Below are 17525 nucleotides of genomic sequence, written 5' to 3' on the forward strand. Positions count from 1 at the left end.
AACACTGCTGGTCCAATGGGGGTTCTCCTGACACTCTGGAGCAGATCTTATGAGGATGTGAGGCAGGTAAGAAAGGGTGGACGCTCCTATTGCACTAGCAGAAATCATTATGCTTGTTTCCATTTCAATGATTTAGCTGAATATGTCCTTTACCAAGTTTACAATTGCAAGTATTTTTTATGCTTAGTACTTTTTAAAGTATGCTGTCACTTGCACTGAACTCCTGGGATAAAGAAGGATATATATTTAATATAACAAAGGAGGAAAGCGTTTGAGTGATAAGAACAGGCATCATCCCTAGCTAACAGGACCAGTGGTCAGGGATGATGGGAACTGTAGTCCCAAACATCTGGAGGGCTGGAGTTTGCCTATGCCTGGATAAGAACCTTGCAAGGGTAAAGAAAACATCATGGCTAATAAGACACTAAGAGAATAATGAATGTCTCAGCAAATGTGGAATCATAACATTATTTGACTGTTTTGCGAAAAAAATCAGAATGTATCAGAGAGACTAGGGTACACAACAGTCCAATTATGAATCCCCTGGTTAGAATATGGACAGCCATTATCAACATAGGTGGGCTCACCTATGTAAGGAATTCAATTAACATAAAAGATGGAAAATATCTGGTCCAAAAGTTGTTTGCAGAGTGACTCATTTCCCGCTTTGTTCCTGTCTAACTTTCCAGATGAAGACAAGAACACCCTGGCCTATAGCACCAATTAGGTAATTAAGAACTTTATCTAAAAATGTCAGATGCTAGGACATTGTAGGAAACTTAGAAATTCTTTCTTAAACTATGTAACTTGGATGAATTTGGGAAAAGGCCAAATATTTAGTAAGCAAGTAGGAAGATTTGGCCTAGGATTCTCAATCAAATCACTTAGTTTGCTTTGCTATTCTTAATCACATTGTTTTCTTAATGAGTATATCTAACATTCTCAGTGTAGCCCCCAATGAAATCAATAAATTTATATTAGTCACCTTTTAAACTAAAACGCCTATCAGCCGACGTCACCCGTGGTTAGAGATTATGGACATTTTAGTCCAAAATGTTTGGAGGACACCAGGTTGGAGAAGACTGGTCTAGAATCTTAAGGCTACCCAAAATTCACAATGACAATACCACCATGGTAGTCTAGAGACAACAGGATGCCATGCAGATGACAGTAAAAGTAAAGCATAAACTCTCACCACCAGGGGCCAGTTCTTATGATAAAACCATCACATATAGTCCATTAAAATGAAAGGAAGGCATCAGTCAGACAACATCTTTATAACAGTCAAAGTGTGACAAAACATCTAGCAAGCTTTTGAGTTCTTTAGGATAGATGCTAAGCAAACAAAGAGTAGAGAGAAAAACAAGCTGCCTTGATGTTGAAGCCGCAAAGGCTGCGCCTTCAAGTGAGCTTGTTTCTCTCCCCATGCCTGCTTGCTTGACATTCAACCAGAGCTTCCAACCTGATGGTGTATAATGAAGAAATCAAAAACTACTTCATTATTTTGTGATATTTGGGTTGGCTCTAATAAAGACATAGCTCAACTGTGGATTTTGGAATGTAATCTATTGAAAACACATCTGCATGACAGCTACTTTTGTCAGTTTTCCAGAATCATTAATCTCACAGAACAGCCCCCAAAGAACTGTAGCACTAATGCCACACAATCAGTAATAATCCTCACATATGAGTTTTCTGCATTGCAGACTAGATGACCCTTGAGGGTCCCTTCCAACTCTACATTTCTATGATCTATGATTCATATGCTGCCCTTAATACATTTATTAATTTATATCCCAACTCTGGCCTTCTTACACATTTTTCAGGGCAGTAATATTCTGAGTAAGACAATGTTTAAGAGCCAGCATAAACAACAAGCTGACAACAAAAACCTTAACAATTTTAAGCTTCCATTTCAGATTAATCACAGTTTACAATTACATCCGAATGCTAAAACTGAATACAGTGGTACCTTGGGTTAAGAACTTAATTCGTTCCGGAGGTCTGTTCTTAACCTGAAACTAATCTTAACCTGAAGCACCACGTTAGCTGCCACCGCCGCGCCGCCGGAACACGATTTCTGTTCTCATCCTGTTCTTAACCCAAGTTCTTAACCCAAGGTAATATTTCTGGGTTAGCGGAGTCTGTAACCTGAAGCGTATGTAACCCGAGGTACCACTGTACTAGAATTACAGCTGAATACTAAAACTTAACTATGGTTTGCTTAAACAAACCTGATTTTGGAATTATGTTGTGAAGTTGGATTGTGCCATAAAGCAGTTAAGGTTAACCAGTTTGTCTGCCCAGGTTTGGGCAACTCAACAAGCTGCGGTTGATCAAAAACAGAAGGAAAAGTTTCCAAACTCTTCCTCATGGTCACACTGCAGGAGGAAGGAAGGAGCACACGAGCCCAAGGCTAACCTAGGCATGCTCTTGTAATGCTAAAGGAGGGGTGAGGAATCACTTCCAGTCAGAAGGGCTGATCCAAGAGGCAAACCCTACACAGGCCACCTTCAGCAATAGGATGGGACTGGAATGAACCCATCAATCACCTGTAATCATACCACATCAAACATGAGGAAGATCAGAATGATCTGCCCAAAATGGCCTGGTGGGTCAATTTCAGAGGCCTCATAGGAATAATGAGGTCTTTTCTCAGGCTGCTGCCAGCAAATCCCAGCTGGTTGCCCAGGAATGTACAAAGCCAAGGGAATGTTTCTTACCTTCCTATTTTTAATCAGTATTTACAGAGCGAGGCTATAGAACCCAGCCTTTTGGAAAATGGCGTTGTCCCAAGTGAATCTCTACCCCCATCTCTCCCACTTCCTCATTCGTCTCCTCCACGGGTGCTGCTACGTCCCCTCTGTCTTTGAGCTCTTTGCTCTCCTACTTTCAGGCTTGCCGGGTTCTGGGAGAGGGGGGTCTGGAATGCTTTCTAAAGACACTCTGTCCGTCAGCTGTTTTCTCCTCCTCCTCTCCCATTATTTCTCAACTTTCCCCCTCATCTGCAACCTCCCTCAACCCCCTGTTGTAAATCAAAACTGTCTTCCTCTTCCTCTTCCTCTTCCTCCTCCCTGGAAGGGTCAGGATGGGGAGGCAGCCTCCACCTTTCTTCCTCTGCCCAGGCCCTGACATCTGTGGCCTGGAAGTTCCCCACTATGATTTAGCATTGCATCTGAATTAGCCTGGGGAAATTTTTCAATTAAAAGTTACACTAAAAAAAACCCAAACCAGTTCAAATCACATTGCGGTGGATTATAGAATGTCCAGATTTAGTTACATATTCCAAAAGTGACTGCAGAACACAGTGGGTTTACAGAATAAACTTTTTCTAGTTGGCAAAAAAGTAAATCTCTGGTAGAAATGCTAATGTAGTTTATCACTGAACATCTGCATGTCAGATTACATTTCAGCTTGATTTCTTCCTTGTGTCAAATATTAAAAACTGATTCTCTTAAGAAATAAAAAAATTAAATCCAGACTATTGTGCAGTCATCTTAATTTTCTGAAGCCAGTACTTCTACATCCTTAGAAGTCAACGGGAGGTTCAACATTTTCATTTTTATCACAGCATTTTGCGGGCTTTTCTTTCAGCAGTCTGCCTCATTTCACAAGGAATACTAGTACCTGATACAGAACAAACGTAAGAGATAACTCAATTCTATCAGATCAGGAATCCACAAAAGCAGTTGCCAATGGTAATGACAAATTTTCTTTCTGACCACCATTTGCTCCTAGAAGCCCAGAGCAAAGTAATATATACTTCCCACAAATTCTCCACACAGCAGAAAAGGAGGGGTCTCTTACATCATGCTAGGTGCAAGAGAGACACTGTATCTCCCATCCAACGTTTTAATGCCGTATACAAATAACTTGTGATGTGAGATTGACACCGTTCACAAGTTTGCATTTGTCTTTAAAAATAGAGAGAAGCAGGAATAACCTCTTTCACTTTTACGTACTGGATGCCTCCAATCCTGGGCATGATAGGAAAGATTGATCCAGTTACTCCTCAGAAGACAAAGGCTGATGAAGGATTAATGTATATGTGGCTCACCACTTTCCTCTTTAAAATACTTGGAAAATGTTACATATTTTATTCTACACGTTTTTAAACATCAACAAGGCTAATACAACAGAGATTCTCAGTTTAGAAGCCCAGACTATACCAGTACAGATTTTCTCAATAAGTGTGTCTGGCACCTTCATCATACAGCTTTTGGAGAATGCTGAAGACACACCTAACTCTTGCTTTTGACACCTGAAATATATTTTTAGGACACATCTTATTTTTATGGCTGCAGATTGCTTTTAATATTGTGTTTTAATGCTGGGGTGTTAGAGTAAAGGGTGGGTAATAAATCAATAAATTTGTGAAGTTATCACCTTAACTAAGACATTGAAAAACCAAGTAGTATATTAAAATGTGGTTATAATAAATGAAAGGGACGCGGGTGGCGCTGTGGTCTAAACCACAGAGCCTAGGGCTTGCCGATCAGAAGGTTGGCGGTTCGAATCCCCGCGATGGGGTGAGTTCCCGTTGCTCGGTCCCTGCTCCTGCCCACCTAGCAGTTTGAAAGCACGTCAAAGTGCAAGTAAATAAATAGGTACCGCTCTGACGGGAAGGTAAACGGTGTTTCCGTGCACTGCTCTGGTTTGCCAGAAGCGGCTTAGTCATGCTGGCCACATGACTCGGAAGCTGTCTGCAGACAAACGCCAGCTCCCTCGGCCTATAGAGCAAGATGAACATACAACCCCAGAGTCATCCACGACTGGACCTAACAGTCAGGGGTACCTTTACGTTTACAATAAATGAGGGCCAATTTAAGATGAATTCAGCCCGCACCTTGTCTCTTGTACACTTGTAAAGGTAAAAGGCCCCTAGACGGTTAAGTCCAGTCAAAGGCAACTATGGGGTTGCGGCACTCATCTCACTTTCAGGCCAAGGGAGCTGGCATTTGTTCACAGACAGCTTTCCAGGTCATGCAGCCAGCATGACTAAACTGCTTCTGGTGCAACGGGACACCATGACAGAAACCAGAGCGCACAGAAATGACATTTACCTTCCCGCCACAGTGGTACCTCTTTATCTACTTGCACTGGTGTGCTTTCGAACTGCTACGTTGGCAGGAGCTGGGACAGGGCAATGGGAGCTCATTCCATTATGCAGATCCAATCTGCCAACCTTTCAAACAGCAAATCCAAGAGGCTCAGTGGTGGTCTACACAGTTATATCATTTGTTAATTTGGCTCTAAATGCAAACTCCTGGTGGAAAGGCGATTGCAAATTAGAAGGCTGCTCAGGCTGCTCAAGAGCACAGTCCTAAACATTTCTACTAAGAAGTCCCACTTCTTGTGGCTTCAAGTTACAACAAAGGAGATTCCAACTAAACATTCAGAAAAAAAATTCTGACCATAAGAGATGTTCGGCAGTGGAACAGACTCCCACAAGAGGTTGTGGACTCTCTTTCCTTGGAGCTTTTTAAGCAGAGGCTGGATGGCCATCTGTCATGGATGCTTTAGCTGCATTGCAGGGGGTTGGACTAGATGAGCCTTGAGTCCCTTCCAACTCTATGATTCTATGAATAGGACTTATTCACATGAAAGTGCCCGAGGCTACAGTGCCATACAGTTACTTGGGAGTAAGCTTCCTTTACCTCAGTGAGGCTCAATTTCATCATCATCAAACCTTTTATTGGCATCACATAAAAACATCCAAAACAAATCAATACAGAATTACCACTTCCCCAGTGGCACAAAATATTTGCTAAAAGAAAGGAGGCAGAGCAGTCTATCGTCACATCTCTAAGTCTCCAGGGACATCAGACGTCTGCAGTGTATTTCGATGACAAAAAACCCATTAGAGATATTTAGCCACTAACTTGGTGAGCTCCTGATCATTCCCCAGTAATAGAAAATGTATGAGTGAGGCTCAATTCTGAGTAGCTATACACAAGATTGACCCATTTAACTCTACTTCAATTCAGCACTGATAAAGGATGCCAGTCTGAGAGCTAATCAGATGGTATGGAAGTTTCTGAATGCATTTTATCTTTTTTCCTGGAGTATTTTTTTACAGTTGTAACTCCTTATTGTTGTGAACTGCTTTGAACAGGCTTTGCCTGGAGAAGTGGAATATAAATATTTAAAAGAAAATAGTCAACCTGATATACTGACAAGATAAAAAAAATCCAATAAAAAAATTAATGCAGGCATCGCTCCCACTTCTATGTGACTGCACAGTGCTGGGAAAGAAAAAAACAATTTCAAACCAGGAAATGGCGGGAGAGAGTCCTCATGGCTTGTGAAGAGACCCTCTCTGGAGCCCAAAGAGGATGTCAACGAGGGCAGAGGAAGCCCCAAAGAGACTGGAGGTGCTGCAGGGCTTTGTTTAGACTGCTCAGCCTCCCCGCCTAACAGCTGATGTGCAAGGAAGCGCAGCAGTAGCCACTTTTCTGAGTGTCCTCCAGTCTTCAGCCAGCCCCAGAGCTTAAACTCTAGTTGAACAAAGAGATGTGTGTAGAGAGAGAGCGAGAGAGAGATGGAGAGCAGGAACCGCCCTGGGACCTGTGGGTATAGGGCAGTATACAAAATTAATTAATTAATTAATAATTTTAATATTAATTAAAAACTGGGCATTTAGAGGGTTCTCCCCACTTATGCAATTTTTGCTTATATGCGCAGAGGCCCAGAACATTAAGTGGGGGTGGGGGAGGGGATGACTGTACACACAAGGCAATCTAAACTTAATTTGCTACTTAAAAGAACATAAAATGCATCAAATGCTCTTGTTGTTCAATCTTTATTGGTTACCCATTTAACCACAGTTTTAATTTAATGTGCTGGGTCTTACCTTTGAAACTGTTGGGACCTGAACAACTTAAGAACCACCATGACAACATTATCTAGCTTCGGTTCCCCCATCTAACTGAGGTGTGAGAGGTAAGTACAAGAGGCAGGGTTTTCCCAGTCTGTTCTCCAGCGACACGGGTGGCGCTGTGGTCTAAACCACTGAGCCTCTTGGGCTTGCTGATCGGAAGGCCAGAAGTTCAAATCTGCACAACGAGGTGAGCTCCTATTGCTCTGTTCCAGGTCCTGCCAGTTTGAAAGCATACCAGTGCAAGTAGATAAATACGTACTACTGTGGCAGGAAGGCAAACGGCATTTCCATGCATCTGGCACTTGGCACAGTGTTCCTTGCACCAGAAACAGTTTAGTAATGCTGGCCATAGCTTTCAGATAGCTTGCTGTCTGTAGCTTTCAGATCCCAAGATGAAAGTTTCAAGTAGCTCTTAGAAATATGAAATAATAAATACATTTTTCAGATTTTAAAAAAATCATATTAATTTTAAATCATTTTAAATTTTAAAACTTAACTTTAACATTTAAAGCAAGTCCATCATGTGACATATCATATTAAAGCCTATGAAGTTTTGAAGAGATTGGTATTTTTAGTTTTGAAATGTCTGAATTCTGGGCTCAGCTTTTAAGGATTTTGGCAAGGCAAAAATAGTCGTTTTTAAAAAAAGTTCAAATGAAAATAGGATGAAATAAAAATTTAGATTTAAACATAGTTTTGATCCTTCAACAAACGTACAAAATTTTAAGAAAACTGGATGATATGAGGTATGTACGCAGCTGTTGAGGATGGGCTGCTTCCCCCTCTGCTGTTTTATAGGTTTATAATCCCCATTTTACATTTTCTATCCCACCTATTTTTCTGAGGAGACTGTAATGAATACAGAATAAAAGCAAACTGTCTCTAAAAAAATACGGGAGACATTAAAAATAGTATACAAACTTTTAAAAATTGCAGCAGCACAAAACTGAGCCAGCAAAATTATACAATTAACCACTCTACAGCTGCCTGGTGCAGCAAGGTACTCCATAGCATACAAGTCACTATAGAAAATATCCTGTCTCCAGTTGACACCAATGTACCTACTGAGGTTTAAAGATCTAAGAATGTGGGGAGGAACATATGCAAAGAGAAAGTTCCTAAACTACCCCAGTATATTAAGGGCTTTCAGGGCAAGATCAGTAAAAATCACAGAGAACCAATGTGATAGAATCAAAGCTCCCATCAACATTCTGCTCTAACAGAAGTTTCCAAATGCTTTTTAATGGCAGACTCAACATACAGCTTGTTATAGTGATTTAATCTAGAAGTCAATACAGAATAAATGACTGCAGCAAGGTCCACCTTTTATCAGGAAGGGTTGTAGTAGGTGTACCAGCTGAAGCAGGGAAAAGGCATCCTTTGCCACACATACATCAAACAGGAGCACTGCTTCAAGGAGCATCCCCAAGCTACACACCTGCTCTTTCAGGAGAGTGCAGCCTCATTCAGAATTTGATGTAAACCCAACAGTCCCATCTACCAACAGTACTTCTGTTGTATCAGGCCAATGCCCATCTAGTCCAGCATTCTGTTCTCACAGTGGCCAACAAGATACCTGTGGGAACCCCAAAACCAGGACCTGAGCACAAAAGTGGTACTCAGGACTTCCGGGTTGGTGCCACTGTTTAATGGCGGATTCCCTCCGAGCTCCGGAGGGAATCGGCTCCGTAGCGTCTGGGTCTGGCCGCTGCGGCGAAGCGGGGACCCTTAAAATCACAGGCGCGGATGCCTGTGAACACAGAGACTCGGCGGGCACCATTTGCGCCCCCCCAATCCGCGACGGAGCCTTTTTAAAGGCTTCGGAACGGAGGCAGGGTAAGGCGTGGTGCTGAGAGTACTCCCTCGTCTACGGAGTGAAGCCGCAAGCCATTGACAGAGAGCGCCAACTTCTTCTAAGAGTGATTGGATCCTAAAACATCAACCCGTGAGTAATACGGAGATTGGAACTTTAAAAAATTTCTTATTTTGGATTTGGAACGAGCGGGAAGGGGCTAAAAAGGAAGTCCACCCCCCCCTCTTTGTAAACAACTTAAAGCAAAGGACTGGGCAGCTAAGGTCGAGAGAATCTGTTTCTTGTTTTTTTTTAACTAAAGATCCTGACCTCACGGTTTGGACATTATAAGAGGATATTCTGGAGGATAAAAAGAATTTTGGGAGCTGAAACTACACCCCCCCCTAGACCCGGGAACGTCCGATGAGAAAGCCTGTTGCATGGAAGATTTTGACAGCTGTCAAGTGAGCTGCTAGTCAGCTAGTTGTCAGCTGGAAAAAGAGAACATTGTTTCTGCTGTTTTTGCTGGTTTATTCGGGATAACTTGTTGAAAATAAGGTTGATACAAAATAACTGGACTTTTGGTTTTTGAGCTGAAAGGAAGATTAAGGAATTAAATCCCCCTAGAGGGGTAACAAGGATACTACATTACAAAAATGGCTGGAGTGTCTAAATTCCAAGCAGAATTGGACAGAGCACTGGTTCTCTTGGGAAACTTACAAGATGAGTACGATGCTTTGTCTACAGAGGTAGCGCTATTACACTGGACAGTAAACAACAGCTTGGAGTCTGATAAGGATTTGAAACAGGAAGCCTATTCAACTGAACAAATAAATGAAACCGAAAGCGTAGACACGATGGAGCAATATGTTCTTTTTGAAGAAAACGAAGGAGGAGATGGAGGATTGCAGGAGTCAAAGGAGAGCTACAATATGAGGCCTGACATGATGATAAAAAAGGACAATAAAAACTGGATGCGGAAAGCCTGGTTTGATTGGGAATTTGGAAAATGGAGAGATCCTCTTTTGAGGAGATCTGAAGACCTGAGGATTATAAATTTGTTGAAGGTGGAAGCTGGAGCTGTGGGGACATTTGGATTAGAAAGAAATTTGAAACAAGAGTTGGAATACCCCATAGGCTTTGCTTTTGCTTTTAAGTATGGAGGACTGGCTAGAAGCAACACCGATTCTGTTGGGCCGGAGCCCCTCCGAGACCTGGGGCTTAACATCAAGGTCTATCAAAGAGACCGGCAGAAAGGAACTGAGAGAGACATAAGGGCCTCGGACCTGAGATCTCCAGGCTAAATAAATAATATAAAGACTGATGGATATTGGTTGGGGACTGGAACCGGGAGAAGGGTGGGTGGAGGTTGGGAATCCAAAGGGTACATAAGGATAATTTGCATTGCTTTGTTTGTTTTATATTTTGTTAGTGGTAAGGAAATTGGGTAAACCGTGGAAGGGAAATTTTGGTCGACCTTAGGAAAAAGGTTCAAGAATAAATTAATGAGGTATAAGTATTGATGTGTAATTTTAATAAGGTGAAATTGGTTTTTTTTTCTTTTTTTTTTTAAACTAAGTGAGAATAAGGCTGTTAAAAATAAATGGAGGAAATGGAAAAAAGAAGTAAAGTAAAATAACAGTATGTTAGAATAAATGTTTAAGTTAAGGTGAAGAAATAAGTTAAGGACTTGCTGAATTGACAATTTAAATTGGAATACAAGAAGGGGAGGTGTGAGGAGGTCTGAGAAACAAGGTTGAGGAAAATAAGTATCAGAAACTGTATGTGTTTTTTCTATTTTTTTTGTTTAGTTTCGAATATTTTGTTTATTTTTTTTGTTTTTGTTTGTTGTGTGTTTTTTGAAAATACCAATAAATATTTAATTAAAAAAAAAACAAAAGTGGTACTCAGAAGCCCTGTTGGCTTCTGCCAGCCACGACAAAAGATGGGGGTGAAAGGTTTCTTTCTTCTCTGCTGTAGTAGCTCCAGACAGAGGCTCCTTAGGGATCTGTGGGGCTTTGGATCCAGTAAAGTCCTAAAACAATCCATTTCACTGGCTACTGTGAAATATGGCAGTCTTATCACATCACCCACCAGTGGCATTCTTCTCCATCAGCAAAGAGACAATTACACATCATTCTAACTCCCAACACCAGTCACCAGCATCCAGGAGACTAGGACTGTAGCCTAATGAGATTTTAATTTCTCCAGTTTGAAAAAAGTGGGGAGCTGAAAACTGGAGATGATCACCATTGTGATAAGCAAAGGACATTTATACCATGTGTTTAGAAACCACCATGTAGAGGAGACGTGACCATTATCATACATAAACAACAAAATATCGTTTTTAGATTGTAAGTAAATAGTAAATGAACATTACTACTTCACAATGAAGACATGGCAACAAATTTGGATAATTTAACATCGTAAAATATAGCAACAATGGGCAACTAGATTTGTGGGTTATGTTTTAATTTTTTCTGGAAAACAAAGGTGCCCCAACCAAAGCCAGGCACATATGCAAAATGATGGCTTGGGAAAGGAGTAAATTACCTATTGGTATAATCTAACTATACACCTAGTTATCACACATCAGGGTCTCTTAACAGCTAAATTCAGGGGGACTGTCTTTGTTCCAACAAACAAAAGTCAGAAAACTGTTCCAATCTACCAAATTTCCAATCTACCTCTTGCCCACCCCTGCTATGCAGTAATACTGCAATTTATGCACACTCGATTGACAGCAGGTCCTACTGAATTCAGTGGAACTTGATTCTGAGTAAACATGTATAAGAGCATGTTGCAAGCATCACAGTAATTTGTCCATGAGCCAGGACAAAATTATTGCCAAATATGACAGTAGTGAATGTTATTTCTGGCATGATCAATGAACAGAAATGAGTAGAGCTGCAGCAATCATACTGTTTTGCATGTAATCACAATTTATATAAATAATGAAAGAACCTACTTAAGGCAACACCTACTTAAGGCAACACCAGCACTAACAAAAGACCCAGAGAGTGTTCTGTATGGTGACCAACCCTTCTAGTACAATATCTCCTACAAGAAAGGATTTCATCACATCCAATCAAATGCTTCCTTTGGGTACAAGACACACACAGCCTTAAGAGTTGACATTAAAAAAAGGTAAAGGACCCCTGACAGTTAAGTCCAATCATGAACGACTCTGGGGTTGCAGCGCTCATCTTGCTTTACTGGCCAAGGGAGCTGACGTTTGTCCGCAGAGTTTTTCCGGGTCATGTGGCCAGCATGACTAAGCAGCTTCTGGCAAAACCAGAGCAGCGCACAGAAACGCCGTTTACCTTCCCGCCGGAACGGTACCTATTTATCTACTTGCACTTTGATATGCTTTCGAACTTCTAGGTTGGCAGGAGCAGGGACCGAGCAACGGGAGCTCACCCCGTCGCGGGGATTCAAACCGCCGACCTTCTGATCGGCAAGCCCTAGGCTCAGTGGTTTAGACCACAGCGCCACCCGCATCCCTACAAGGGACATTATCTGATAGTAAAATGAACAAAACCCCATGGACTAGAAATGCAGCAGGCGCCAGAAGAGGAATGGAGCACTTATCTGCCTCTTCTATTAGCCCAATTGATTTATATGCTACATGTGCAAAAGCGGGCTTTGTCTGTTGTGCCTTCAGCATAGAAATGTGGTGGGCTGGTAGCAAAGCCAATGGTCGCCTTGTCCTTTTGCCACCAGCACCCCCTTTCTATACTTTCTATACCTGCAGGGAGGAGCTTTGCTTTCTGCAGATCCTGCAGGAAAATGCAGAAGTCTGGCAGAGGAGGACTGATCACAGCATCCTCCTCTGCCAGCTTGTTTGGTTTCTGGGCTGGTCAGAGTGGAAGGGATTTCACTCCCTACAGCCAGCACAGAACCTGAGCAGGTGGAGGAAGTAAAGAGCAACTTATCTGTCCTTATTCCACCAGGACATAATGTTTTCATACTTGCTAAATATGATGGGGGTTCAATACCAAGTAATGATGGAAGCTGAGCTAGCAGAGAAAAGGCAGACTGACCTGTCCCTCAGGCCCTGTCATTCTGTTTACTCACTTGAATGTATTTTTACATATCATTTTAGAATATAATCCTGGGTACAGGGACTATCTTGATCCTGATCTTAGTAAGCCATTCTAGAAGGCTTTTCAGCTAAAGAATGGAGTAAAAATTCCTTAAATAATGAATTCTATGTGATCTTCATCACATGTGGCGGCCAGGTAAGTAAATACAAATTACAGTACTGTTAATTTTCATGAACACAATTCACAGTGTTCTCTCATAGCCAAAACACTATCTGATAGAAGTCAAAATAAATAACTAAATCACAATTTATTCTACCAAAATAATACAGTGTGACAGTTGTGTTTATGAAGAGATGGGTGAGGAATAAAGTAAACAGCCTTCATTTTGTGCAATGAAATTTTACATGGCTTCTTGGTGAACTGTTTGCAGATGTCACTTCCTGCTCAATATCAACTCTCTCCCTGAACACAAAGGTTTGCTTGCTTGCTTCAGGTAGCCAAACCAGATCCTTCATTTCCTGGGAAGCAGACTTTTGTCCAATCCTCTGAAACCATGACACTGAAAGTTACATACATGATAAATATACAGAAGGTAGGGGTACTTGTACGCCTCGAGAATTTTTAGAATTACACTTTGTTCTGTGTTTTTAACGTTTCTTTCCTCCCTGGAGTACAGTGACCACTGCCAGGGATAATGTTCAAAAGATCATGGGGAGGTCAGTGTCAGAACCCAAGAAGCTTCAGACACTGAACACAGAAGCTACATTTGGGGAACAGAAGCACAGAATAAAAGCATGTGTGATCTTTTAACAGGTGGGACAGCGCTCTCCCCTTAGAAGTATGGAGGTGTGCAATGTGATCCGATCTATATGTGTGTTTAGAGTGCGACCCCCACACGCTTGCTGGGGAATAAGTCCCACTGAACTTAATGGGAGCGCTTCTGAGTAGACATGCCTGAGGCTGAGCTGTCAGAGGTAATTCCCACGGAGGGTCAGTGAGGATCACACCTGGCAAGGGCTTCCAGCCACCCCCGCGCACCATGCCCTAGCCAAGAATACTAGACCGCGTACCCCCCACACCCCTGGAAGGAGCTGAGACCGCGTGTAACCCCCGGCCCCCAGAATATTTCCCGGCCTCTTACGAAGCCGCGGGGGCGGGGATGGCAGAAAGCGAGCCCGGCAGAAGCCTGAGGCCTACCGAGGCTTCGGCGAAGTGGAGGGGAAATGGTGGCAGAGGCCGCTGGGGCGCCTCGCACGGAGACACCGGCCGCAATGCCCGGCCCGCCGGCCGGCCAGCCAGCCAGGTAGAGGCGCCGCCCGCCCGAAGGAAAAGAGAGGAGCAGGCCGCAGCCTCCGCCCTATTGTTCCCCGCCACCCGCCCGCCCACCGGGGAGACTCCGCTTACCTCACGGCGGTGGCGGCGGCGGCGGCAGCTCCTCTCAGCTGCGGGCCACGGACGGGGCCGTCGCGCCCTCCTCCTCCTTGTCCACCAGCAGCAGGAGCCGGCCGGCCGCGGCCTTCCCTTCCGCCCTCCGGCCCTCTGCTGCTGCCACGGCCGCCTCTGCAGCAGGGGCCATCTTGGGCGCCTCGCCCGCCCCTTCCTGCTCGGCGGCAGAAGAGGGCGGAGCGGGCCCGCCAGGCGCCGCGGCCTCGCCCTCCATTTATAGATGGAGGGGGTGGAGATATAGGGGGGCGGGTGGATATATATGCACACACACACACATATATAATCTGTGAGGGGGGGAAATGGTTTACCAGTTGTGGTAGAAGTATTGTTCCGACATCCAAAGAGCCACAACGGCATGCAGCTGAAGACTGGAAGGAAGAGTTGCTATGAAATGCTCTTTATTTTAGAAAATCCCCTTCTACGTAGAGATGAACTTTCAGTGCTTTACTTTCAGCCTGCAATACAGCGCATACTTTCCTGCCACTGGGCCTTGTGAAACCCGGTCAACATGCATGAGCTTGGACTGCAATTCACGTCAGAGTGTGTAGCTACGCTTTTTATTGTACTCGTGTCTACTGCTGGTAAGTCGCCCCGAGTGCAGGATCCAGTAGCAAGGCAGCTTAAAAATAACAGTAGTTGCTGTAGGAAAAGACTCAAGGCTCCCGGTGCAAAGATTGATTACATGTGCTGATTCAGGTGCAGAGCCATACTGAACATACTATCATGAACAACAAAGAGTCTTGTAGCACTTTAATAACTAGGATGAACATTGCCAGCTAGCCCATGTGTCGCTCTATACCAGGCATAGCCCAAAGGATAAAGCAGCTGCTCTTTATTGCAGATGCCATGGCTCCTAGCATCCCAGTCTTGAACCATGGCGCAAGGATCCATGCATTTCTTCTGTCTGAAAGATGGCTTTCCAGCCTGAAATGATATTAAAATGTCAACTAACAGCAACTCTAATTAGCTGCATTTCCTTCTTGAGTACCTTGTGTAAAAGAGACAGACATGCTTTGTTTGACAGCTAGCTGCAGTTTCCAAAAGGGGAATAATAGAAACTTGAAAATCACTTCCCTGCGCTGTTTGCTTGCTTTGGAAGTACAGTGTACATGAAGCATTAAAAGACAAGTCACAGAAGGTAAAGGCATCTTAAAGCTATGAGACATCAACAGGCCTAGGAGAATAAAAAGGGCACCACTCTGGAGTCAGCATTCCACAGCTGGGTAGCCACCAGTCTCAGCAGTCTGTTGGCTACTTTCTGAACCAACACAAATTTCCAGAACATTTTAAAAAGCAACAGCACACATAATACTTTGCAATAGTCCACAGAGGAGATTACCAAGGCATGAATTGCTGAAGCAAGGCTACTTTAACCAGGTAGTGCCATAGCTGGCAAAACTTCCTAAGTTGGGGAAAGGTACTCTGGGTTACAGAGGTGATTTCTGCCCATTACAAAAATGGATGAATGAGCACACCCACCCACCCTCAGGTGATGAACATGGTTCTTTTAGGGGAAATTACAGCCCTTTAGAACAGGATTAATACCTTTTACCTGGGTAGGCAAACTTCCCACTAGCAGTTCCTCTGTTCTGTTTGGGTTGAGGGCATGATCAGCCATTGCTGCGGGACCAAATTAATGCCTGAGAAAGCCAAGAGGACATACATGGGGACAGGGGGGAGGAAAGAGAAAACTAAGAAGGCTATGAAGAAGGGCAGAAGAGGAAAGGAAAGCAAGAAAGGGAACTCAGAAAAAAATACATTGAGGAGTGTAGAGGCAGGGGTTGGAAGGTAGCTTTATTGTGCCAATGCTACAATGCTTTTTCCTAATTGCTTTGCAACTATCACCTAGTAAAGGATAGTGCTATGAGTTTGGAGTGTGTGCATCTTAAACTGGGGGCTAGACCCCTCTCATCCCTGGATCTAGCAAGTGTTAAAATAATAGCCAGGCTAGCCTTGGGGTGAGGTGTAAGGAGAACAAAGGAAGGGGCTCTGTGATAAATGGCAAATGGGTGGGGCCCCTGGAATCTTGCACCATTTGGAGATTGGGGTGGCATGCAACAGTATCAGTAATTAACACTCCTTCCCTTTTGTGGCAATGGTGACACCCAGGATAAGGGTGGCAACCTAGGAAACAAAATATCAAAGGTTAAACACAAAAGCCTAGGTAAGAAACAGCAGAGAAGGTGCAACATGTAATTGCCTGAGGAATCACCCTCCCTGGGAGCAAGTACCGTACTTACCTCTGAACCTGCATACATAGAGTCTAGTTAGATTACGTGCCATAAAGGAAAAGCTGGACTCATGAGAGAGGGTAACTCAGTGACTAGCTGGTAAGCCAATAAGGGATATAACTTTAGAATGTTTCTATTGGACAAGATTGCAGGATGCCCCAACCCACTTGTAAAAGCAATGGGCAATACAGTGGCACCTCGGTTATCAAACGTAATCCATTCCGGAAGACTGTTCGACTTCTGAAACGTTCGACAACCAAGGCGCAATGGGCAGTCGGCAAATTCCATTGAGAAAATGGAGAAATGCACCTTGGAAGCTGTTAAACTTCGGAGGCGCATTCGAAAATAGAAGAATTCACTTCCGGGTTTTTGGCATTCAGGTTCTGAATTGTTCGGCTTCCGAGACGCTCAAAAACCGAGGTTCCACTGTACTGTGAAGAAAACTTAGTATTTGCCACCGTCACCATCACTGCCTCAGAGTGGGCACAACATTGAGTTTTTACTTGTGTTGATGAGTGATATTTCCAGGCATAAAGCTATCCCCCAGCCACAGACCCACTAACAGTTTATTCACCTCATCACATACACACATGCCAAAAAAACTCCCAAGCATACAGCAGAACAAGCAATTACGCACCTCTGCACAATATGTCCTGTAGTTCTAGGTGAGTCAATGGTGAGTCATGGCCATAGGTGAGTCAATGGCCTCTATTCGGAATTAAGGAAGTCCACACGCCCAGACCCAGAACACATCCTGGATGTGCCTACAATGGAATTTACAATCAGTATGGGGGAATGGTAGTTCTGGGTGCTTAAAAAAAATTTCACTGGGATTTGGATACAAGTTCTACTCACAAACACAAATGTGGAAGACTGGTTTAAAGCCCACTCCCCGCTTTGTTTCCTAAGATGTGGCTATTAAAAGTCTAGCACAGGCATAGGCAAACTCGGCCCTCCAGGTGTTTTGGGACTACAACTCCCATCATCCCTGACCACTGGTCCTGTTAGCTAGGGATGATGGGAGTTGTAGTCCCAAAACATCTGGAGGGCCGAGTTTGCCTATGCCTGGTCTAGCAGTTGTGCTGCCACAATGTGGGGAGGGAATAGGCTGATAAAGTCCCTGAAAATAC

At 43.5% G+C, this 17525-nt stretch overlaps 1 protein-coding gene and 1 long non-coding RNA gene across 9 annotated transcripts in view; one reads left to right on the plus strand and one right to left on the minus strand.

Annotated features, from left to right (window-relative positions):
• Positions 1-14315, minus strand: part of RC3H1 (ring finger and CCCH-type domains 1) — a 65153-nt gene extending 50838 nt beyond the window's left edge. For 6 of the 7 annotated variants that reach the window (XR_014549878.1, XM_083621564.1, XM_083621563.1 and 3 more), the window contains exon 1: positions 14123-14310. The gene's annotated coding sequence lies outside the window, so the exon portion shown is untranslated. Of the gene's footprint in view, positions 1-14122 lie in introns of all 7 variants that reach the window. The other variant, XM_083621562.1, reaches the window with a different exon arrangement.
• Positions 13717-15121, plus strand: LOC310765979. 2 transcript variants are annotated; one of them, XR_014549894.1, is made up of 3 exons: positions 13717-14021; positions 14619-14745; positions 15006-15121. It is a non-coding gene; the product is annotated as an uncharacterized lncRNA (long non-coding RNA). The 2 variants fall into 2 exon arrangements; XR_014549893.1 differs by having other exon boundaries at positions 14619-15121.
• Positions 15122-17525: the final 2404 nt, after the last annotated feature.

The sequence above is a fragment of the Podarcis filfolensis genome (genome assembly GCF_964270895.1).
Source record: "Podarcis filfolensis genome assembly, chromosome: 6".
NCBI lineage: Eukaryota > Metazoa > Chordata > Lepidosauria > Squamata > Lacertidae > Podarcis > Podarcis filfolensis.